Source organism: Lathyrus oleraceus, chromosome 6 (assembly GCF_024323335.1).
Source record: "Lathyrus oleraceus cultivar Zhongwan6 chromosome 6, CAAS_Psat_ZW6_1.0, whole genome shotgun sequence".
NCBI lineage: Eukaryota > Viridiplantae > Streptophyta > Magnoliopsida > Fabales > Fabaceae > Lathyrus > Lathyrus oleraceus.
Genome location: NC_066584.1, coordinates 190,123,378 through 190,148,560, shown reverse-complemented (window position 1 = coordinate 190,148,560; position 25,183 = coordinate 190,123,378). Strand labels below are relative to the sequence as shown.

Below are 25,183 nucleotides of genomic sequence, written 5' to 3'. Positions count from 1 at the left end.
GAGACTGAAAATAAGAAAGGGCAAAATCACAACCTAGTGATAACAATGACCTTTTTGTGAGTGTAGACAAACCTATTCGGATTGTTGACGTTGTTGCTGGAATTCTTACGATAAAAAAATGCACGTTTTGAGGTACAAGCTATTTGGCTCTTTCTTTGTCATATATTGATGAGTTGTGGATTATCTTAGTGGTTGTAACTTGGTTAAGATGGCAAAGAAGTGTACTATTGTTATTCAGTTTATCGAAGATGTTATACATCCTGCTAAGTGTAGAATGTTTGTTGGCATGGTAGCTGTGATATTTTCTTATGTTGCTTAGCCTGATTAGAAAATCACTTCATTATAGTCACTGCTACTTTATATACTATTGTTGTTTACAACTACTTTCTTAGTTTGTCTTTTCCTATAATTTCAATCTGTAGCAGCATCTGCATCAAGCTAAAGGGTCTTAAATGAAACTTTCAAGGTCAATATTGGTCTTAAACTGATAAGGCAAATAGTTAATATGTTTTTCAAAGAGCTAGTCCAATAGTTTTGATTTTTTTAGGTACTAAGTTTGGGGAATTGCCTGTCTTTGGCCAATATATTCTTCTCAATTGGTGGTCGGAATATATTGTATTGATAGGATGGTCCACTCCCTACACACAATGCTTCTGGCTCCTTCTACACTATTTCACTTCTATGCACGATGTTGTCGGATCCTTCTGCACGGTTCTAGTACCTTCGCTGTTTTGCTCCTTATGTACCACTGGTGTTTCACATTAAGTAATTTATTCAATAAAAGATGGTTTTCTGCCTTGTTCTACATTTTTCATTTAGCTCTTCTCTTCTCTTCTCTTTGTTTCTTGAACTTTAAAGGTATGTAGAGCTACATGCATCCATGATTTCTATTGCTCAGTTGTTGATCTCTTTTTATGATGATAAAATATTTCATTGTAATTGGACCTTGTTTCCAATACCGGACTGGAAGCAAGACCCTTATCACTTAAATTGTGCATATTTTTTAATAGTGGAACATTCAAGAAATAGGTAGGTTTGTTCCCCATTCATTCATAATAAGTTCCTTACATTTCCTTTTAAGGCAAAAACAATGTTCAATTATAAGTAGAAACTTGAATTATTTAGTGCATTTAAGTACATAGGAATCCCCAATTTGACTTTAGACAAACTCAATTTGTTTGATAAGTTCACACTTGATTACTCACTTAATAAATTGAGTTTGACAAGAAAATTATATTAGAGTATTGTAATCATACTAGCATAGCTTTCTAGATGGTTACTTCTTGCAACTTCTATATTTTTCATTGTTGCAATTGGCTTGTCTTTTAACAAACTAATTGTCTTTTCATGTCAGTCGTTTAGTTATATTATTCCTCCATAAAATTTTGAGGCATTTGCTGTATAAATTATCTGTCTTCGAAATATTAAAAAAATCCTCTATGAGCTGTGTTTATTCCCATTGTTTATTGCAACCTAAGTAGGGGCCAAAGAGAGTAGACACAAAAGCATCAACTTCAAGTTCTTAGAGAAATAATTGGATCTTTGTGTTGCTAGTTACAAAAGTAGTAATTATACAATGTTATTGTTATTATTTGTATAGTGAAAAACTTAGTTGGAAGAATATTTATTTATATTGGAATAAGCTAGTAATCTAAAAGACAAGAGACTAATATTTATGTTGCTTTTTGTAATTGTTTTTCTATTGTTCCTTTGCTCCTTTAGTGTTAAAATTTAGTTCGTAGTTGGTTAATATTTGATATCAACAAAAATCTAAATTTCTAGCTTATGTTATAAAATTTTATAATAGAGCTTCTTTACAAATATTGAAAATTTCTAATACTTTAATATTCCATTTAATGATTAAAAATTATATATTAATATGTATAATCTTTAAACCTTTAAAAATTCTATATTAATTGGTAGAATCTTTAAACTATTAAAAATTAAAATAATTTAGAAAAAAAATTATATTAATGGTAATTGATGAAATTTGTTTGAAATATGTGGGTTGAAATTTATATGTACTATTGGTAAATAATAATTAAATCATATTTACAAAAGTTGTCTTGAATTTTTTTTCCGATATAATAAATGAGAGTAGTTTTTTTTTCGCAGGTTCATGAACATGGACAACTTTATTATTGGTAATATTAATTGTTCCCTTAAATAGTCAAATTATATAAAGAAGAAAAATATATGAAAAAGAAGGGATAAGAATGAAGTATAAAAAAACAACTATAAAAAGTGGGAGAAAAGAAAAAGAGCGTAAAATTTTATACATATAAATAAAGAAGAAAAACATATGAAAAGAAGGGATAAGAATGAAGTCTAAAAAAACAACTATAAAAAGTGGGGTAAAAGAAAAAGAGCGTAAAATTTTATAACCAAGAGAAATAACTAAGCCAAACTAGTTACGTCATATTATTCTAAATGGCGCAACAACACAACAACCTACTTCCTTGCAAATCTGATGGCATTTGTATGATCTGCAACCATAGGCCTCTAGAAAGTGAAATTGTGTGTTGCAGAACTTGTGCAACACCATGGCATGTTCCATGTTTACCTCTCCGTCCCCTGAAAATCTTCGATTGGAATTGCACTGATTGTTCTCAACCTGTGGATGTCAACCACGTCGCCGATGCATCTGCTCCTCCTATCACTTGTAGTCTTGTTTCCACCATCTACGCCAATGAGAATGATACTTCACTCACTGGTGAAGAAAGGGCCAAGAAAAGTCATGAAGTCTATGATAGATCTCCTAAACCACCTTTTGAAAACAACAACAAATATAATGACTTGTATGGCGTTTTCTATAGTAAGCTTAACTGCACTTTCTGCTTGCACTTGCCTGAGAGGCCTATCACTGTTAGTTTCTTCCATTTCCCCTATTTATATTTTCTCTTTACAATTAAAGAAATATTTTTATTTTATTTTAATTATTTGACAATTTCTAGTGACATTGTATTTAAATCTTGAAATCGAATCTTCGGACAACCCAATTAAATTTGTTTATGTTAGGTTCTCTAAACAATTTGATCTTAACTGAAACATATTAAACATTTGGTCTTATTAGAATTATTTTTTAAAATTGTAATTTATTATTTGTTGTTATTGGGGTGTCAGACACTATGCGGGCATAATTTTTGCATGAAGTGTTTTGAGAAATGGATTAAGTAAGGAAAAAACAATTGCCCAAATTGTAGGGCTGAAATTCCAGCAAACATGGCGAGTGATCCACAAATCAATGCACAACTGGACACCATCATTCAAATGGCTATATCAGAGAGTGTTGCTCATGGGAAGATATTTGTGACGATTTCAAAAGATCATTTTGGACCCATTGTTGCTGAGAATGATCCAATAAGAAATAGGGGAGTTCTTGTTGGTTATACATGGGAGGGTTTGATGGAATGTATCCAATGGGGTGCTCATTTTCCCCATGATTCCAGGATTGCTAGTCAGAGTGTTTATGGTGCTCAATCTGTTGCTCTATTTGGTGATTACATTGATGAGATAGATCATGGTAATTGGTTTCTTTATAGTGGAAGTTGTGGAAATGACCTTAGTGGTAACAAACGTACCAACAAAAATCAGTCCTTTAATAAAAAAATCTGAGAGAAAGAATGAAGCTTTGAGACTCAGTTGCGAAAAAGGTTATCCTGTTCGTGTTGTAAGGTTTGTCTTATTATAAATTCAATTATTTTGTTCTTTAATAGTTTAGTTTTAAATTTCAATTTTATAATATGTCATGAATTTTTACATAGATTTGTGTAAATTTATATGGTATTTAGATTGTAAATCCATTAATTTGGTTCAGGTCCCACACGAAGAAACGCTCCTCTTATGCACCCAAAGCAGGAGTGCGATACGATGGGGTTTATAGAATTGAAAAATGGTGGCGTAAAATTAGAAAGCAAGTATGGTTCTTGTTTGTAAGATTTATCCATTCCATTTATGCATGCAAGTACATTGATTAATATCTAATAAATTATCAATTGATCAAACTTTATTATTGACTGGAAGTATATTTTTCATAGGGTCACAAGGTTTGTAGATATTTGTTTGTGAGGTGTGACAATGAGCCTGCTCCATGGACAAGGTTGGTTATTTGCAAATTTTGTTCCTGGCGTCTTGTGTATTTTTACAAATAATCCGAGTAGAGGTATAAAACATGATCCTTACATTCATTTTGTTGATCTGAAGTGAATTATCCGAAGATCGTCCCTATCCACTACCTATAATTGAGGAGTTGAACAATGCAATTGATATTATTGAAAGGAAGGGTGATCCATCATGGGGCTTTGATGTAAGTGGTGTTTTCTACTGATATGTTTTCCTTAGAGATCTTGATGCCATAAAGGATTTATTTTAGTTATTTTTATTACATTTATTTATTTTCTTAAACATTACTTTTATACTTTATAAGACATGATAATCACAATCATTAAGTTTAAGTTTTTGTAAAAAAAAATCCTTTACATCTGAAATACTCAAAGTTGTATGCCAAACTTAGTAGAAAGTCGAATAAAGGGTGAGTTGATGCTCATACAGTCAAATGATAGTCAAATGTCATAGTTCTTATAAGGTCTATAACTATGTGCATTTGTCTAAATTTTAGGAGGAAAAAGTTGCTGGCTATGGAAGAAGCCTCCACCGCCAAGTAAGAAACTAGTGAATGTGAATCCTATCGATGAAACAAAAATAAAAGTTGATATGGAAAAAGTAAGAAAGGTGTCCTCAAAAATCAAGGATAAGCTTTTGAAAGGTATAAGATCCTTAGTGATAACTATTCACCTTGTTTCTTTTTAACTAGATGTTGTTGTTGTTGTAAGAATAATATTGTAGTGAATTTGTTAAGTTAATATTTTTGTAGAGTTTGGTTGCAATATCTGCCACAAGGTGTTAACTTCCCCTCTTACTACACCATGTGCTCACAACTTTTGCAAAGTCTGATTGGAATGTGTGTTTTCAAGCCAAAGTTATATAAGGGAGAGGGTTACTCAAAGTGGATTTGCTTTGCGGCCAAAGAAAAACATCATGAAATGTCCTACATGTTCGACTGACATCATGGATTACCTTAAGATTTTAAAGGTAATGTTGAACCTCTTTTAAAATAAATGGTTTATCTTGAGATTTCACTTTGAAGTTGGCGTTATTAGTTTTAGCGTTATTTTTAGCCATTGGATTGCATTGATTATTTGTAATGTGATTTATAAGTTTCCGTATTAGGACTTATATTTGCAACAACCAAATAAAAAATGGATTGTTGTTATCCTTATTCATGTTCCTTTTAAACCTATCTGAAAATATGAAATTCAGTGTGGAATTTAGTGTTTATTATAAAGTCTTTAGGTATTCAATTTTGACAATTTATTTACATTTAATAATTTTTCAAGTTTTGTTGGAAATTATTTCATACTTAATATTGGTCACATATGCATTTGATAATGTTTGATTCTTTTGTTGCATATCTCTTGATACTTAACATTATTAACAGTGTATGTGTTTTCTTTCAATTATTTAGTGAGATAAAAAAAGTCTTATTTTTATTATTATTTATGGTTTTTAATAGTTTAACACAGACATGATGGACATCATAGAATCACTCCAGAGGGATTTTTGATGCCAAGACTTTAGAGATGGTGGAGAAACATATTGATGATGTGGAACTGGAAAGGAAACGAATGTCTTGCAATTATGATTTTTTTTTGGATTTGCATTATACTTGTTGAGGTTTGAGAAGATATTTACTACATTTGGGAATTGGTATTGTTTTACACAAGAAAACTTGAGTAATTTCATTAATCAAGGGTTCTTCCGTAAAAAAAAAGGAATCAAATCAAAAACAAAACATCTAGTCTAAGAATTGATTATTTTTGCTAATAAATGCGCAATCGAATTTACTTGACGCTTAACAAACTTCATGTCGAAGTTGGAGTTACGATGTAATAAATTTTTAATGCAAAAAAATGATCAAACTAAACTCGGAAATACCAACTTTATTTGATATTGCCTAACTAAAGTGTCATTTTAAACCTAAGAAAGAGTTGAAGCATTTTATATTTTAATATATACCTATCAAGTTATATTTTCATATACAAGTGATACATACGTTTCTTTTACATTACTGTCAGTTTTTTATATAATTTTTAAGATATTCTTTTAAGGCTTACTTAAGATTTTAAAACTGAATTCAAATCACAAGGCACCTTTTTTGAGATTGAACTTCGTGAATTTGAAGAATAAAAACTAGAATTTCAATTTGATCTATTAATCTATTTTTTCATTAATCTACTGGAAAAATTGTTTTCCAATCCATCCGTATATAATTATCGATGAATTCAATCTTGTAATATTATAGATGAGTTCAATCTAGCCAATGTATTTAAAAAATTCATTGTAAAGTTTATTTTAATTCTAATAAATTACTTTAATATTAAAATAATTAAAAATTATTTGTAAAATTATAAAAGTGAAACATTTAATATATAGATGACATTTTTATATTAAAAAATTAATTATAAAAAACACGTTTCAATAATATAGTTAATATTATAATTTTTATTTTTATTTTATGCATGAATATACAATTTATCTATGAAATGAATTTAAATTATTTTTTAAATTTAATCTATTAATCTATCCTCCAATCCATCTAAGAAATCACATGTTTTGCAGATTACTAATTAAGAAAATTCCATTATAGACAAACATTATTTTTATGATGATAATTATTCTTTGATAATAACAACTAAAGTAAAGTATAAATGGGTTAAAGATGCAACCAAAATAATTAAGCTTGATAAATTGGTTTCTGTGATGATGGCAATTAAAGAAATTTAACTCATGTCTCAAATAAATTAAAATCCAAGCAAGAGTTTACAAGATAGAAGTATCTCACAACACTTGAAGTATGTGAAAATCCGCCCAAATGCATCCGAGTGAATATTAAGATTTTAATAAAATCACTTAAAGCTATTTTGAATAACTTTAAAAAAATTAAGATATAACTTTTTTTAAATTATATAATTTTGACTATACTTTAATCTTCAATAATGTATATTTATTTTACTTGTTTTGTTATGGAAAATCCGTCCAAATGCATCTGAGTGAATAAATATTATAAAAGCATTAGGATTTTCTTGCAAAGTATACAACTAATCACACACACACTAAAACATTTTTTAAACTTATTTTTCTCAAGAAGATATTTTAAAAATGCTTAGAAAACGTGACAGATGAGTTAAGAGTTATTAGAAGAGTTCTAGGAAATTTTTTGGATTTGTCAATCGATTGAGTCAATTCAAAATGTGTCCTAAGAGAGTAGGACAACATCTTAATGATAAGTAACAAATTAATATATTTGCTTTCCTTTTTAACTTGCTAATCGATTAATTTTAGGTCTATCAATCGATTGGTGCATAATATCAATTGACCGACTTTAAAAACTTTTCCTTTTTTGTGTCAACCTCTAGCCTATAGATAGAGGTCCCTTCCCGCACATTTTCATATCGAGAAAAAACATGATTTCAGTTTTCACATCTCACTGTCTCTCTAGAAAATTCTTTTACTTTACTTTCTCTCACTAAAAGTTTAGCTGTAGCGCTTTCGAGAAACTCATTTTTCGTGTGAGGAAATCGTAATTCTGAAGGGTAGTTATGTAAGTTGCTTGACTTTGGATCAAGCATTCACATTGCAATGGTGTGAGTTTTATTCGGAAAACAACTTGACATTGAATCAAGTACCTTTTGTTTCTTTCGAAATGCTTTGTTTATCGTTTTGTATTTTTATCTTCGTTATTAACATGCATGGTGAACTAACTAGAAAGCAATAAATCTAAGCTATTACATGATCATTGGGTGGGGGAACATTTAACCCACAATGGGGGGATGGATCCACACAATACAACATAAGAGAATGAAAAGAAAATACAAATTATAAACTATTAAACTATGTACCATGCCTAAAGCATACAAGTGGCATGGTACTTCAAACAATACAAGGTTATTGAAAGATAATGAATGGGTTAGGAGCATGACTAGCTAGGAGTGAGCTTGGATCTCAAAATCACATGTGGACACAAAACAACAAACGGGTTAGCGTGAGATCGAGTCAAATGGATGAAAATGATACAATAGATGTAAACATATTCAATGGTTAAAATCGGTTCCTAAGGTAATTGATTAATCAATGAAAAACAATCAAAGATCTATCATATGATCATGGCAAATGAAATTAGACATACAAGACATCCATCCCCTAAATTGAAATGGGATTTTCAATTTAATCAAAATGATCATAAACCAAATGAATCGATTAAATGGACAATTAAAGTGTATTAATTCTAAGGATTAAAAATCTACCTAAACATGAATTAAGATCGAAATGAATCAAAATGGAAAATTCCCGATCCAAATTCAAGAATGGGATCTAATGGACATGATCATGCAAATCACCATACAAAAGTCAAATTGAATGAAAATTTAACCCAATTTCTAATCATGGAAAAAACAACATTAATCATATTAATCCAAATAAAATCCACAAAAAGAAATATCAAAACCTAATGACTAAATTCTACTTATGGCAAGGTTAAACTACTACTGAATTAATTATGGAAAATTAAGAAATTAAATCTAATATAAAAAGATGATTAAACCTAATTTCTAACTAATTACCTAATCCTAATTAACCATATGAACTACACTAATCAAACAAAATGAATTAATTTCTAATTCTTAAAATCAAGAACTTTTGTAATTCTAACCTGGATTAACAAAACAGAACCATGATTAGCAAAGAAAATAGAACTAAAAACCAATTAAACTACAATTAAAAATAAATTAATAATGGTTAATGGGGATTAATCACTATGGGCCATAGGGGTGAGAGCAATAAGGGGATGTAGTGTTTGAATACTGCTTGGGCTTCAAGCCCAAGCTTCTAACCATTCCAACCGGGTTCAACATGAGCAACCTGAAATTATCCTCCTCTTCACAAGGAAGCCCGTCCCTCATCTCCAAAACCGAACGGAGGATATGTTGATTGCAACAACGGGAAGCTTATTCGCAATACCAACATGATTTGATTGCAGTAGGATATGTTGGTTTTGACTTGGCTTGTGGTGATGAATGGCAATGCTTGTGACATTTGAATTTGTTGCATGACATTTGAATTTTCTGCATTTTATCAAATGATATGGCCATTACATGAACTGATCTTGTTGTTTGCATTTGATCGCTTGAATTAATTAGGTTTCTTACGAATGATTGTTGTTATGATGCATTAGGTTGTCAAATGTTGGTTTTGCAATGACTGGTTTGTAGTGCTAGGTTGGTGCAATTGTTTTATGTGGTTTGTATCATGATTGTTTATTTGTTTTGACTTTAGCTTGCAAAATCTTATGCTTTTCAACTTCCTGCACCAGAACCTGCTTCATAGGTTAGGGTATTAGGCAACATATCTGACTTCATTTTCGTGTATGTGATAGCATATGACACCCTTGTGCTAACTATTTGAGAAAGATCATTCTTCTCCTTATTTGATAGTAGTTGCAGTGCCGCCAGTCTTATGCTTGATGGGGACAGAATATGTAATAATGGAGAAATTAAGTCTTTAACAAAAGAAGTAGTTGTAGCATGACCAAATAAGAGCATATGGGTGCTTAAGAGGATGCGATGATGGGATGCCAATTTCCAAAGTCTCTTCCTTTGATTTAAACCATATATTGTGATATTATGTAATAGAATTAGAGATTTTATGTTTATGAATGGACTGGAAAATGTATGCATTTGGGATTGAATGGTTAAATGAAATGTAATTTGGAAAATTGAAAATAGAATGGAATGGATGTGTTATGAAAATGGAAGTATTGAAAATGGTTATTGAATGGTTTCAAAAAATGTAAAATTTTTGGAGATTGAAATTAAGATGGAATTGATGTATTGTGTTCATAATGAATGGGATTAAGGTTAATGGTTTAATGATGAATGGAAACAAGGTTTTGGTTTGAAATTGTGGTTTGGGTTGACTTTGGTCAAGGTTGACCAAAAAGTCAATTGTTGACCAAAGTCAACACTTGGTCAAAGTTCCACTCTTTTTTGTATTTTCTCATGTAATGGACATTGTAATGATTGAAGTTGGCCATTTGAATGAAATTGGATTGGTTTTTGAATTGGATTTGATATTTGAAATGAATTGGATCATGAAGTGTAATTTGGATGGAATATGACTTGAAATTAATTGAGATGAACAAAGGCTATGACTTTTCAAGATTTGTAATGGTTTAAAATGGCTTTAAACATGAACACCATGATGAACTATGGACATGAATTTTTAAACGACCTTTGAAGAAACCAAACCAAATATGACCTAACCAAAGATCCAAACATCAATGGCATGAATATGAATTTGTGAACAATGGCTAGATGGAATGACACAAGACACGTGAAAAAGCTATGAACATGAGGAGATGATCATATGAAATTTGTTGGGCCATGAATTTGGACCAAAACCAATGGTCACAAACAAAAGATGCACATGGGAAATCATGAACTCGATGGGACCAAAAACAAATGAGACAACACGAATGGCTAAAGAACAAGGTTGTAGGATGGATTTTGAACATGTAAATTCATCACGCACAATGGATGATGAAGAATCAGATGAAACAAGGGTTATAGAGCATGATTAGGGTTTGTGGAGCCATTAGGTGAGGATCCTTAAACTAGGGTGTTGCTTCACCAAGAAGCCACAGTTGAATCTCCAAAGTTGATGCACATACAAAAGCTTCAAGAGATACCTCCAATTAGGGTTTGATAGTTTGAGCCACCTTAACTGTAGAGAAACCCCAGTTTCCACTAGGTGCAAGCATAAAGCCTGGGATCTAAGATACCCATCCTCTTGTATTGATCATGGTTATGCAGATGAAATGAATGACCACAAAGGGTACGTACATGATTAGGATTAGTGACCTAGATGAACTTTATGAAGGGTAGGGTGAATTTTGGGGTATGACAGTTGCCCCTATTTAATCTTCTCAAACCTGAATGTATGGATAGTAACAGCTTTTGGACATTAAAGGTAAGAGGGGAGTAAATACTACAAATATCAAAAAATTTGCCCACCAAGAACAAATGAAATGTGAAGATAGGTCATGAAGAAATTCTCCACCGAGGTATGGGATGAACAAAGTAGCTTTGTGCAAGGCAGCTGCTGGAGATTTAAATGTTATCTAGTTAATGAATATTTATGGAAGGTTAGGGATGCATGACATATACATGATGCTAATACAATATGATTAAACTCTTTTTTTCAATAAGCTCTCTGTATTTTTATGAACAAACTTTTTTATTTTTCTATTTGTTTTTCAAAACTCTTTAGCAAGTACTGAGGCAATTTCCGTTGGGGAGAAAGGGTGGAAGATGCTGGACGAAATGATTTGCCAAATCATGAAGGGTCCTCTTGCTGTAGTTGTTGAGTCATGTTTGTCAAAAGGCTTGCATAGAGAGGAAAAGCACTAAATGCTTTCTCTACACTTTAACAGGGTGAATGCCAATGAAGCAAAATCACAGAGCCACTTCAATGGCAGTATGATCTACCTTGACTGCTCCTTTAAAGAGTCATGAGAAAGCCACAATGTAGGAGGCCCATCCAAAACACAACCCCACGGCGACGGACAAACCTGCAGGACCAAAATTCCAGCTAACAACTAATTTCAGATAACATTCATGTCTGCTAAACTCAAGTTCTAGCAGTCCGTGACCTGTGTCATAAGTTCACAATCGAAAGCATAACATACCGTTAATGTGAAGCAAGACGAGATTGATGAAATGCATAATCATCCAGCTTCTGTTCATGTATTAAAAACGCGACACAGAGAGCAACGGGAGTGTGATTGTCCATCCTCACCGTTGAAGAGGTTCATCAAGCATATTACTGGAAGTTGCTCTTCCACCTGTTCAAGCAGAATGTGAGAAGCTACCAATTCTGCCTGTCTCGGAGGTCAATTCAGGTTCAGTCCATCAGATATGCTGACTGAACTTCCTTTTAAATTCTCAAAATCACCAGCTAGTCCTGATAGCACTGGTGATAAAGCAAAGGTACCCCTTTTCCTGTACTACAAAAGAGTCACAACATGTAGGTTGGTTGTCTAAAGTTCATAAGCCAGCATAACGTTGCTCCATATTGAAATTCACAAAACTCTGTTACACCTCCCCGACAAATAACACAAACATCTCTTTCTCGTCAAACCATTTGCTTGAGAAACGTCTCGTAAAATTACTTCATGTAGAATGGTAACACGCTTCACAAGTAACGCGAAATTCAGGTGATAAAAAATGATGGTTAGAGTAAGGAAGTGTCTCATTTACCATTGAAGGTTGGATGTTTATTCTTGCGGCAAAAAGACTCAACAAAAGAAAGTCGGCATACGGCATGACTTCAATTTCCAGAACGTGGAAAGATCGACTTCTCCTCCGACCTCATAACAGAGACTGGTAGCAACCGTATGCAATACCATAGAACTGCACAAAAATCCTAACAGAACAAACCGAAATCTCTAGCCAATTTCACAAAGGAGCCATTTTGGTACCGAAATCACACAAACTCATAGCAACCGATTCAGAATCGCTTTCAACAAAGGATTTCCTTGGATTCTACACCATGAACCATTAACCTGCACACGTGAAACAAAATCAAGCCAAATACTTCACCTGCATTCTTTAGTTCAGAGCATATTGATGACATTTTAACACTAACAGAAATTAGAAATAAAACTAGCTAGATTAACCTACCTTTAACAGCAAAATCAGTTAATCACATTTCATTCAGTTTCCAAATTAGTTGTCTTATTTTCATTCTAACAGAATCGTAACTAATCTCATCAACCAAAACAAACCATAACACATTTTCTCGCATAACGACGTGCCGACAGAGCAAAAAGTGATAGCAGGAAAATCAAGAAGAAGAAGAAGTTGGAAGAAGATTAAGGAAAGAAAAGGTTTGTGGAAGAAATTTCAGAGCACACACTTGGTTACCTCTTGTCGTCCCCGTCGCAACCGTCGCCGGAGAATTTCACAGGTGAACTTTGCTTCCTCAATTTGCATGTAATTTGATATCAGAACGTAAACCTGAGCTAGGGGAATCAAAGCCCTAACCCCTAGGGCTTTGATTCCGCAGGAGAACGATTCAATCTTAGGTTAGAATTTTAGGGCTTTCGGGGTTCCCTCCTTCGATTCAACATGCTAAGAAGGAATTAGACCATTTCGTAGAGAGTTTCGGAACCAGACTGAGAAGGTGAATGAGATGATGTGTTTGTGGTAGGCATTAGAGCTTCGCTGCCGCCGAAGGTAATCGCCGGCGCGGCGGAGGAATCCAGAAGTGCCGTGAAGGTCTGGCGCCATTTTGGTTTTTGAACATTGATTTTTGGCACGTGCTTTTCCTGTGCCTCACACTCTAGTGTGGTCTCATTGGGCTTTCTGGCCCAGTCCTGTGCTATCAACACCCCCAGCGGGTGGGCCTGCACCCCTTTCCTTCAACCAAGGCCCATTCCATTTTTTTTCTTCAGATTTTTGTTTTGTTACTTAGTTGTTAGAAATATCCTTAATTAGTTATAGGGTTAATTAGAACTAATTAGTTTAATTAGGTCTTAATGGATCCTTAGAAATTAAGTAGAAATATTAGTTTAGAAATTAGCATTAAATAGATCTTAGAAACATTAACTTTTGGTTAGGAATTAGATTAATTTTAGAATTTAGATTTAATTGAATTTTGGGTTAATTAGATGAATCTTTTTAGAAATTAGAATATTTTAGAATTTTCTTGAATTTAGAAAATAGCTTAGAATTTAGAATCAATTTCAATTAGGATTTCATAATCATAATTTTAATTCAATGTTCATAATTGTCAATTGAGTGTTTTGTCCCTAGTGTAGAAATAGTCCAACTTTTGCATGTTCCCTTAGTTTAGGCTTTGAGAAATAATTTCCAAATAAACATTAACCCTTTAGGTAGTTGTATTCACTTTCAACAAATTTTTTTCCATCGATTAAGTTGATCAAAGTACGCTTTGATTAACTAAATCCTTTGAGTGTGTTTAAATCCCCAAGCTTAGTCAAGTGATTAAGAGATCCTTGATCACTTGATAAAGCAAGTTCTTGTGATCAAGATGCTGGATACTGGATCTCCAAGTTCAATCAAGATTCGAAGATCAAGATCGAGAGTTCAAGCAATGACAATCAGTACGAGACAAGACTACTATTCAAGCACTACAAAGGTCAAAATCAACACTTGTTAATCATGAGCCAAGTTGTGTGCCATGAGTCTTAAGTAATAGAGAAGGAGTGGGACTGGAGAATTCCTACCCCCATTCTGAATATCTTTGGGTGCAGGACGAATGACCTGTTTGCTCATCGTATTCACCTCTATTCATAGGCTTTAGCACAACTCGATTCAAATCAATTAATAAGCCTCTTCATCATTCAAGGACAACCATTCATCATAAGAAACTGCAAGGAGATTCAAGTTCAACACTCATCAATTATGATGTGAATTGCACGTCATGAGCCTTAAGTAGTAGAGAAGGAGTGAGACTGGAGTATTCCTACCCCCATTCTGAATATCTTTGGGTGCAGGACGAATGACCTGTTTGCTCATTGTATTCGCCTCTATTCATAGACTTTAGTGCAATTTAAATCGAATAATTGATAAGTCTTTCTACAGTCGCGAAGCACAGATTGAAGATCAGAACTGAAGATCAGACTTCCGCCTTTCAGGGTTTCACCTTCTATCCTTTATTCTCCCAGTAAAACAAAAACCTTTTTGTAAATAAACTCCAAAACAATTAACCCTACGATTAGGATTGTATGATACGAGCCTTAAGCAATGGAGAAGGGATGGGACTGGAGAATTCCTACCCCCATTTTGAATATCTTTGGGTGCAGGACGAATGACCTAGTTGCTCACTGTATTCACCTCCATTAATAGACTTTAGTACGATTCCAATCATGACTCTCATTTCAGAATAAAATCAAACTCACCTCATCAAACTCAGTTTTGCCTTTGGGCTTCATTTTCTGTTTAAAACCTTTTCAGAAAGGACGTGTTACTTCCGTTCTACCGTGAACGACGCTTAAGCCTCCATGTGCGAGCAAGCAATGTTTAACTGCTAGAGTGCGATCCGAGTTCATCCATTCTACCGCAAACAGACAAACACTTAAAGCTCCCATGCTCGAGCATACAAGCCAGTCGACAGTAGAACACGAACGTTAATACTGTCCACTAAAATGACTAACCCATCTGTCCTAGTTCCACGAACTACGAAAGCTCTGATTTCCTCATTGCACGAATGAGGATACGTAGGCACGAGGGCCTAAATCCTTGGCAAGCACAATTATCTATTACCTTTCATTTTTCCATAATTATCTATTTCTCACCTTTTTCACACTAATCTATTAACCTCTGTTTCCCTTCCGCGAGTAATCTTCAGATCATAACACCTATTCTTGCAAAGAACATTCAAGACGGTTCCCATGGAGTACCATGGATGTTAGGGGTGCTAATACCTTCCTCTTGCATAACCGACTTCCTTACCCATTTCTCTTTCCCGTGGCTTTATCGATGTTTTCCCTTCCCTTAGGGGATAAATAAAGTTCAATGGCGGCTCTGTTGTATCTTTGAGCGTGTGATGCGCTCGGGTATAATTCGCGTAGCTTCAATAATGACAAAGAATATTTTAACACTATCCTGGATGGGTTTTTTCTAAAAAATGCGATTGTACATAAAAGTTCATGTCCTAATACTCCTCAACAAAATGGAGTGGCCGAAAGGAAAAATAGACATTTACTAGAGGTTGTTAGAGCTCTACTTTTTTCAAATAAAGTACCAAATTATTTGTGGGGTGAAGCTGTTTTAACAGCTGCGTATTTAATTAACAGAATGCCCTCCAAAATTCTCAATTTTCAAACTCATATTAATGTCTTCAAAGAATGTTTTCCTAGTACTCGTGTTTTAACTGATTTGACTTTAAAAATCTTTGGTTGCACAACCTTTGTTCATGAACATAAAAATGTTGGAAAACTTGAGCCACATGCTATAAAATGTGTCTTTGTTGGATACTCCCCAACCCAAAAAGGATATAAATATTTTGATCCAAAAAATAAGAAAATGTTTGTCACTATGGATGTTACATTCTTTGAAAATAAATCTTTCTTGTATGACACTCATCTTCAAGGGGGGGGGGGGGGGGGGGGGACATAAACGAACACTCATTTAAAATTGAGGACATGAGTTTTTTAAATAACTTATCTTTGCCAGTATCAAAAAATTATGATATTTTTACACCTGCACCAACAAAAAATGGCCATGATTCTTTATCTGATCCTACTCCTGTTATGAGTAAGGAGCCTTGTGAATCCGAGGCTACATTTTCTATTGTAGAAAATAATGAAAATCCTGAAAACGATGATAATGATGATCTAAATGAAATGCCACAAAATAATGAATCATTTCAACAAAACAAATTTGAATCAGGAAACATGACTTGGAAAGGAAAGGTTTTTGTGAAAAATCACCATAAAGGAAAGGACCAGTCCACATTCAACACTGCCAGGAATCTGAAGCGGGAAATAATCAATTTCCTAACATAAGAAAATGTAATTTTATCTCTGTTTCTGAGAGTCGTATTTTGTATCCTGATATAGATGATCCTGTTGCCATTAGAAAACCTGGCATATCTTGCACTAAACATCCCATGTCAAATTTTATATCATAATCAAATTTGTCTTCATCTATGTCTGCCTTCACTTCAAAATTGTCTAGTGTAAAAATTCCAAAAGTGTACAGTTGGTCTAGAAATTCTAAAATGGAGGAAATATGTACTTGAGGAGATGAAAGCTCTTGAAAAGAACAAAACTTGGAGTGTTACGTCACTACCAGATGACAAGAAGACAGTTGGATGCCAACGGGTGTTTATTGTGAAGTGTAATTCCGAAGGATCAATTGAAAGGTACAAGGATCGCTTGGTGGCTAAAGACTTTACTCAGACCTATGATATAGATTACTCAAAGGCATTTGATCATGTTGCAAAATTGAACACTGTCAGAATTCTTTTGTCACTTCCAGCTAACATGGATTGGCCTTTGCATCAGTTAGATGTTAAGAATGCATTTCTTAATGGCGATCTAGAAGAATAAGTATATATGGACATTCCTCCTGGCTTTGAAAACAAATTTAGATCAAATGTGTGCAAACTAAATAAGTTTTTGTATGGACAAAAGCAATCTCCTAGAGCTTGGTTTGAAAAATGCACTTAGTCCATGAAAAAACAAGGGTACATCCAAGGACAGGCTGATCACACCTTGTTCACAAAATTCTCCCACGATGAAAAAGTTGTTGTCCTGATTATTTATGTTGATGATATTGTCCTTACTGGAGACGATACAATGGATATAGCAAGAGTAAAAGAGAATTGGCAGTAGACTTTGAAATCAAGGACTTGGGATTCATGAGATATTTTCTAGGTATGGAGGTTGCTCGGTCAAAATATGGTATTATGGTTTCACAACAGAAATGCCTTATAGACTTGTTGAAAGAAACATGAATGAGTGGATGTCGTCCTGCAGATGCCCCTATGGATCCTAATGCTAAACTTTGGGGAGAAGGTAATGTTTCTGTTGATACTGGGAGATATCAGAGATTGGTTGGGAAACTGATTTAGTTGTCACACACTCGACCTGATATTGTTTTCTCAGTTAGTGTAGTGAGTCAGTTTATGCATTCTCCTTTCGAGGAACATCTTGAGGCAGTCTATAGGATACCGATATATTTGAAGGGAAATCCTGGAAAAGGATTATTTTTTAAGAAGACTAGTGAAAGAAATGTATCTATCTTCACCGATGCCGATTGGGCAGGTTCAGTCACATATAAAAGATCAACCTCTGGATAATGTACCTATTTTTTGTGTAATCTTGTGACATGGAGGAGCAAGAAACAAGGAGTTGTAGAAAGGAGTAGTGCAAAAGCCGGGTTTAGAGCTATGTCTACAGGTATTTGTGAAGTATCATGGATCCCTAGAGTCCTAGAAGAACTTAAGATGAAAATTGAGCTTCCATTGAAATTGTACTTTGACAGTAAAGCTGCTATTAGCAGAGCTCATAATCCAGTTCAACATGACAGAACCAAGCATATCGAGATTGATCGATCCTTCATAAAGGAGAAGTTAGATGCTGGAATCATATGTCTACCCTTCGTGACTTCAAGTCAACAAACTGCGGATATCCTGACCAAAAGTTTGACAAGACCTACTTTTGAGTATTTGATAGACAAGTTAGAGATGATAGATATCTATCCACCAACTTGAGCGGGGTGTTGGAAAATATATTATTTCGGTTTTATTATTGTCTTTAATACTACCTTTATATTTTTTTATTCTCCATTAAGGAGAAAATCAATTGTAATAATTGTATCCTCACTATATAAACCACCATAAGGTTGACGAATAAAATAGAACAACTTTTACCTATTTTTTCCAATAAATTTCTCACTGTTTAGGTTTGTATGTAACTCTTTGTAACCGATGCTCGACTGTTTTGAGAGACTGAAAATAAGAAAGGGCAAAATCACAACCTAGTGATAACAATGACCTTTTTGTGAGTGTAGACAAACCTATTCGGATTGTTGACGTTGTTGTTGGAATTCTTACGATAAAAAAAATGCACGTTTTGAGGTACAAGCTATTTGGCTCTTTCTTTGTCATATATTGATGAGTTGTGGATTATCTTAGTGGTTGTAACTTGGTTAAGATGGCAAAGAAGTGTACTATTGTTATTCAGTTTATCGAAGATGCTATACATCCTGCTAAGTGTAGAATGTTTGTTGGCATGGTAGCTGTGATATTTTCTTATGTTGCTTAGCCTGATTAGAAAATCACTTCATTATAGTCACTTCTACTTTATATACTATTGTTGTTTACAACTACTTTCTTGGTTTGTCTTTTCCTATAATTTCAATCTGTAGCAGCATCTGCATCAAGCTAAAGGGTCTTAAATGAAACTTTCAAGGTCAATATTGGTCTTAAACTGATAAGGCAAATAATTAATATGTTTTTCAAAGAGCTAGTCCAATAGTTTTGATTTTTTTAGGTACTAAGTTTGGGGAATTGTCTGTCTTTGGCCAATATATTCTTCTCAATTGGTGGTCAGAATATATTGTATTGATAGGATGGTCCACTCCCTACACACAATGCTTCTGGCTCCTTCTACACTATTTCACTTCTATGCACGATGTTGTCGGATCCTTCTGCACGGTTCTAGTACCTTCGCTGTTTTGCTCCTTATGTACCACTGGTGTTTCACATTAAGTAATTTATTCAATAAAAGATGGTTTTCTGCTTTGTTCTACATTTTTCATTTAGCTCTTCTCTTCTCTTTGTTTCTTGAACTTTAAAGGCATGTAGAGCTACTTGCATCCATGATTTCTATTGCTCAGTTGTTGATCTCTTTTTATGATGATAAAATATTTCATTGTAATTAGACCTTGTTTCCAATACCGGACTGGAAGCAAGACCCTTATCACTTAAATTGTGCATATTTTTGAATAGTGGAGCATTCAAGAAATAGGTAGGTTTGTTCCCCATTCATTCATAATAAGTTCCTTACATTTCCTTTTAAGGCAAAAACAATGTTCAATTATAAGTAGAAACTTGAATTATTTAGTGCATTTAAGTACATAGGAATCCCCAATTTGATTTTAGACAAACTCAATTTGTTTGATGAGTTCACACTTGATTACTCACTTAATAAATTGAGTTTGACAAGAAAATTATATTAGAGTATTGTGGTCATACTAGCATAGCTTTCTAGCTGGTTACTTCTTGCAACTTCTATATTTTTCATTGTTGCAATTGGCTTGTCTTTTAACAAACTAATTGTCTTTTCATGTCAGTAGTTTAGTTATACTATTCCTCCATAAAATTTGAGGCATTTGCTGTATAAATTATCTGTCTTCGAAATATTAAAAAAATCCTCTATGAGCTGTGTTTATTCCCATTGCTTATTGCAACCTAAGTAGGGGCCAAAGAGCTTGAGAGAGAGTAGACACAAAAGCATCAACTTCAAGTTCTTAGAGAAATAATTGGATCTTTGTGTTGCTAGTTACAAAAGTAGTAATTATACAATGTTATTGTTATTATTTGTATAGTGAAAAACTTAGTTGGAAGAATGTTTATTTAAATTGGAATAAGCTAGCACTCTAAAAGACAAGAGACTAATATTTATGTTGTTTTTTGTAATTGTTTTTCTATTGTACCTTTGCTCCTTTAGTGTTAAAATTTAGTTTGTAGTTGGTTAAAATTTGATATCAACAAATATCTAAATTTCTAGCTTATGTTATAAAATTTTATAATAGAGCTTCTTTACAAATATCGAAAATTTCTAATACTTTAATATTCCATTTAATGATTAAAATTTATATATTAATATGTATAATTTTTAAACCTTTAAAATTTCTATATTAATTTGTAGAATCTTTAAACTATTAAAAATTAAAATAATTTATAGGAAAAAATTATATTAATGGTAATTGATGAAATTTGTTTGAAAGTTGAATATGTGGGTTGAAATTTATATGTACTATTGGTAAACAATAATTAAATCATATTTACAAAAGTTGTCTTGAATTTTTTTTCCGATATAATAAATGAGAGTAGTTTTTTTCCGCATGTTCATGAACATGGACAACTTTATTATTGGTAATATTAATTGTTCCCTTAAATAGTCAAATTATATAAAGAAGAAAAATATATGAAAAAGAAGGGATAAGAATGAAGTATAAAAAAAAATATAAAAAGTGGGAGAAAAGAAAAAGAGCGTAAACTTTTATATATATAAATAAAGAAGAAAAACATATGAAAAAGAAAGGATAAGAATGAAGTCTAAAAAAAGAACTATAAAAAGTGGGGTAAAAGAAAAAGAGCGTAAAATTTTATAACCAAGAGACATAACTAAACCAAACTAGTTACGTCATATTATCCTAAAGGGCGCAACGACACAACAAGTTACTTCCTTGCAAATCTGATGGCATTTGTATGATCTGCAACCATAAGCCTCTAGAAAGTGAAATTGTGAGTTGCAGAACTTGTGCAACGCCATGGCATGTTCCATGTTTACCTCTCCGTCCCCTGAAAATCTTCGATTGGAATTGCACTGATTGTTCTCAACCTGTGGATGTCAACCACGTCGTCGATGCATCTGCTCCTCCTATCACTTGTAGTCTTGTTTCCACCATCTACGCCAACGAGAATGATACTTCACTCACTGGTGAAGAAAGGGCCAAGAAAAGTCATGAATTCTATGATGGATCTCCTAAACCACCTTTTGAAAACAACAACAAATATAACGACTTATATGGCATTTTCTATAGTAAGCTTAACTGCACTTTCTCCTTGCACTTGCCTGAGAGGCCTATCACTGTTAGTTTCTTTCATTTCCCCTATTTATATTTTCTCTTTACCATTAAAGAAATATTTTTATTTTATTTTAATTATTTGACAATTTCCAATGACATTGTATTTAAATCTTGAAATCGAATCTTCAGACAACCCAATTAAATTTGTTTTTGTTAGGTTCTCTAAACAATTTGATCTTAACTGAAACATATTAAACATTTGGTCTTATTAGAATTATTTTTTAGAATTGTAATTTATTATTTGTTGTTATTGGGGTTTCAGACACTATGCGGGCACAATTTTTGCATGAAATGTTTTGAGAAATGGATTAAGCAAGGAAAAAACAATTGCCCAAATTGTAGGGCTGAAATTCCAGCAAATATGGCGAGTGATCCACAAATCAATTCACAACTGGAGACCACCATTCAAATGGCTATATCAGAGAGTGTTGCTCATGGGAAGATATTTGTGACGATTTCAAAAGATCATTTTGGACCCATTGTTGTTGAGAATGATCCAATAAGAAAACGGGGAGTTCTTGTTGGTGATACATGGGAGGGTTTGATGGAATGTATCCAATGGGGTGCTCATTATCCCCATGATTCCAGGATTGCTAGTCAGAGTGTTTATGGTGCTCAATCTGTTGCTCTATCTGGTGGTTACATTGATGAGATAGATCATGGTAATTGGTTTATTTATAGTGGAAGTTGTGGAAATGACCTTAGTGGTAACAAACGTACCAACAAAAATCAGTCCTTTGATTAAAAATCTGAGAGAAAGAATGAAGCTTTGAAACTCAGTTATGAAAAAGGTTATCCTGTTCGTGTTGTAAGGTTTGTCTTATTATAAATTCAATTGTTTTGTTCTTTAATAGTTTAGTTTTAAATTTCAATGTTATAATATGTGATGAATTTTTACACAAATTTGTATAAATTTATATGGTATTTAGATTGTAAATCCATTAATTTGGTTCAGGTCCCACACGAAGAAACGCTCCTCTTATGCACCCAAAGCAGGAGTGCGATACGATGGGGTTTATAGAATTGAAAAATGGTGGCATAAAATTGGAAAGCAAGTATGGTTCTTGTTCGTAATATTTATCCATTCCATTTATGCATGCAAGTACATTGATTAATATCTAACAAAGTATCAATTGATCAAACTTTATTATTGACTGGAAGTATATTTTTCATAGGGTCACAAGGTTTGTAGATAATTGTTTGTGAGGTGTGACAATGAGCCTGCTCCATGGACAAGGTTGGTTATTTGCAAACTTTGTTCCTGGCGTCTTGTGTATTTTTACAAATAATCCGAGTAGAGGTATAAACCATGATCCTTAAATTCATTTTGTTGATCTGAAGTGAATTATCTGAATATCGTCCCTATCCACTACCTATAATTGAGGAGTTGAACAATGCAATTGATATTACTGAAAGGAAGGGTGATCCATCATCAGGCTTTGATGTAAGTGGTGTTTTCTACTGATATGTTTTCCTTAGATTTCTTGATTCCATAAAGGATTTATTTTAGTTCTTTTTATTACATTTATTTATTTTCTTAAACATTAATTTTATACTTTATAAGACATGATAATCACAATCATTAAGTTTATGTTTTTGTAAAAAAAAATCCTTTACATCTAAAATACTCAAAGTTGTATGCCAAACATAGTCGAAAGTCGAATAAAGGGTGAGTTGATGCTCATACAGTCAAATGTCATAGTTCTTATAAGGTCTATAACTATGTGCATTTGTCTAAATTTTAGGAGGAAAAAGGTTGTTGGCTATGGAAGAAGCCTCCATCGCCAAGTAAGAAACTAGTGAATGCGAATCCTATCGATGAAACAAAAATAAAAGTTGATGTGGAAAAAGCAAGAAGGGTGTCCTAAAAAATAAAGGATAAGCTTTTGAAAGGTATAAGATCCTTGGTGATAACTATTCACCTTGTTTCTTTTTAATTAGATGTTGTTGTTTTTGTAAGAATAATATTATAGTGAATTTGTTAAGTTAATATTTTTGTAGAGTTTGGTTGCAATATCTGCCACAAGGTGTTGGCTTCCCCTCTTACTACACCATGTGCTCACAACTTTTGCAAAGTCTGCTTGGAATGTGTGCTTTCAAGCCAAAGTTATATAAGGGAGAGGGTAACTCAAAGTGGATTTGCTTTGCGGCCAAAGAAAAACATCATGAAATGTCCTACATGTTCGACTGACATCGTGGATTACCTTAAGATTTTAAAGGTAATGCTAAACCTCTTTTAAAATAAATGGTTTATCTTGAGATTTCACTTTGAAGTTGGCATTATTAGTTTTAGCGTTACTTTTAGCCATTGGATTGCATTGAATATTTGTAATGTGATTTATAAGTTTCAGTATTAGGACTTATATTTGCAACAACCAAATAAAAAATGGATTGTTGTCATCCTTATTCAAGTTCCTTTTAAACCTATCTAAAAATATGAAATTACGTGTGGAATTTAGTATTTATTATAAAGTCTTTAGGTATTCAATTTTGACAATTTATTTACATTTAATAATGTTTCAAATTTTGTTGGAAATTATTTCATACTTAATATTGGTCACATATGCATTTGATAATGTTTGATTCTTTTGTTGCATATCTCTTGATACTTAACATTATTAAAGGTGTATGTGTTTTCTTTCAATTATTTAGTGAGATAAAAAAAGTCTTATTTTTATTATTATTTATGGTTTTTAATAGGTTAACACAAACATGATGGACATCATAGAATCATTCCAGAGAGATTTTTGATGCCAAGACTGTAGAGATGGTGGAGAAACATATTGATGACGTGGAACTGGAAAGGAAACGAATGTCTTGCAATTATGATTTTTTTTTTTTTATTTGCATTATACTTGTTGAGGTTTGAGAAGATATTTACTACATTTGGGAATTGGTATTGTTTTACACAAGAAAACTTGAGTCATTTCATTAATCAAGGGTTCTTCCGTAAAAAAAAAGGAATCAAATCAAAAACACAACGTCTATTCTAAGAATTGATCGCTTTTGCTAATAAATGTGCAACCGAATTTACTTGACGCTTAACAAACTTCATGTCGAAGTTGGAGTTACGAAGTAATAAATTTTTAATGCAAAAAATAATCAAACTAAACTCGGAAATACCAACTTTATTTGATATTGCCTAACTATAGTGTCATTTTAAACATGAGAAGGAGTTGAAGCATTTTTTATTTTAATATATACCTATCAAGTTATATTTTCATATACAAGAGATACATAGGTTTCTTTTACATTACCGTCAGTTTTTTATATAATTTTTAAGATATTCTTTTAAGGCTTACTTAAGATTTTAAAACTGAATTCAAACCACAAGGCACCTTTTTTGAGATTGAACTTCGTGAATTTGAAGCATAAAAACTAGAATTTCAATTTAATATATTAATCTATTTTTTCATTAATCTAATGGAAAAAATTGTTTTCCAATCCATCCGTATATAATTATCGATGAATTCAATCTTGTAATATTATAGATGAATTCAATCTAGCCAGTGTATTTAAAAACTTCAATGTATTACTTTTAAAGTTTATTTTAATTCTAATAAATTACTTTAATATTAAAATAATTAAAAATTATTTATAAAATTATAAAAGTGAAACATTTAATATATAGATGACATTTTTATATTAAAAAATTAATTATAAAAACAAACAAATAAAAAAAACTTTTCAATAATATAATTAATATTATAATTTTAAAATTC

At 32.6% G+C, this 25,183-nt stretch overlaps 1 long non-coding RNA gene and 2 pseudogenes across 1 annotated transcript; 2 read left to right on the top strand and 1 right to left on the bottom strand.

The window, feature by feature from the left end:
• Positions 1–2,430: 2,430 nt before the first annotated feature.
• On the top strand, positions 2,431–5,725 carry LOC127093302 (E3 ubiquitin-protein ligase ORTHRUS 2-like; annotated as a pseudogene).
• Positions 5,726–11,265: 5,540 nt separating this feature from the next.
• LOC127093076 (uncharacterized) lies at positions 11,266–13,407 on the bottom strand. The gene is made up of 3 exons (XR_007792413.1): positions 13,038–13,407; positions 11,801–12,676; positions 11,266–11,683 (listed from the first exon to the last, which is right to left on the bottom strand). It is a non-coding gene; the product is annotated as an uncharacterized LOC127093076 (long non-coding RNA).
• A 7,674-nt stretch (positions 13,408–21,081) lies between these two features.
• LOC127094699 (E3 ubiquitin-protein ligase ORTHRUS 2-like) lies at positions 21,082–24,432 on the top strand (annotated as a pseudogene).
• Positions 24,433–25,183: the final 751 nt, after the last annotated feature.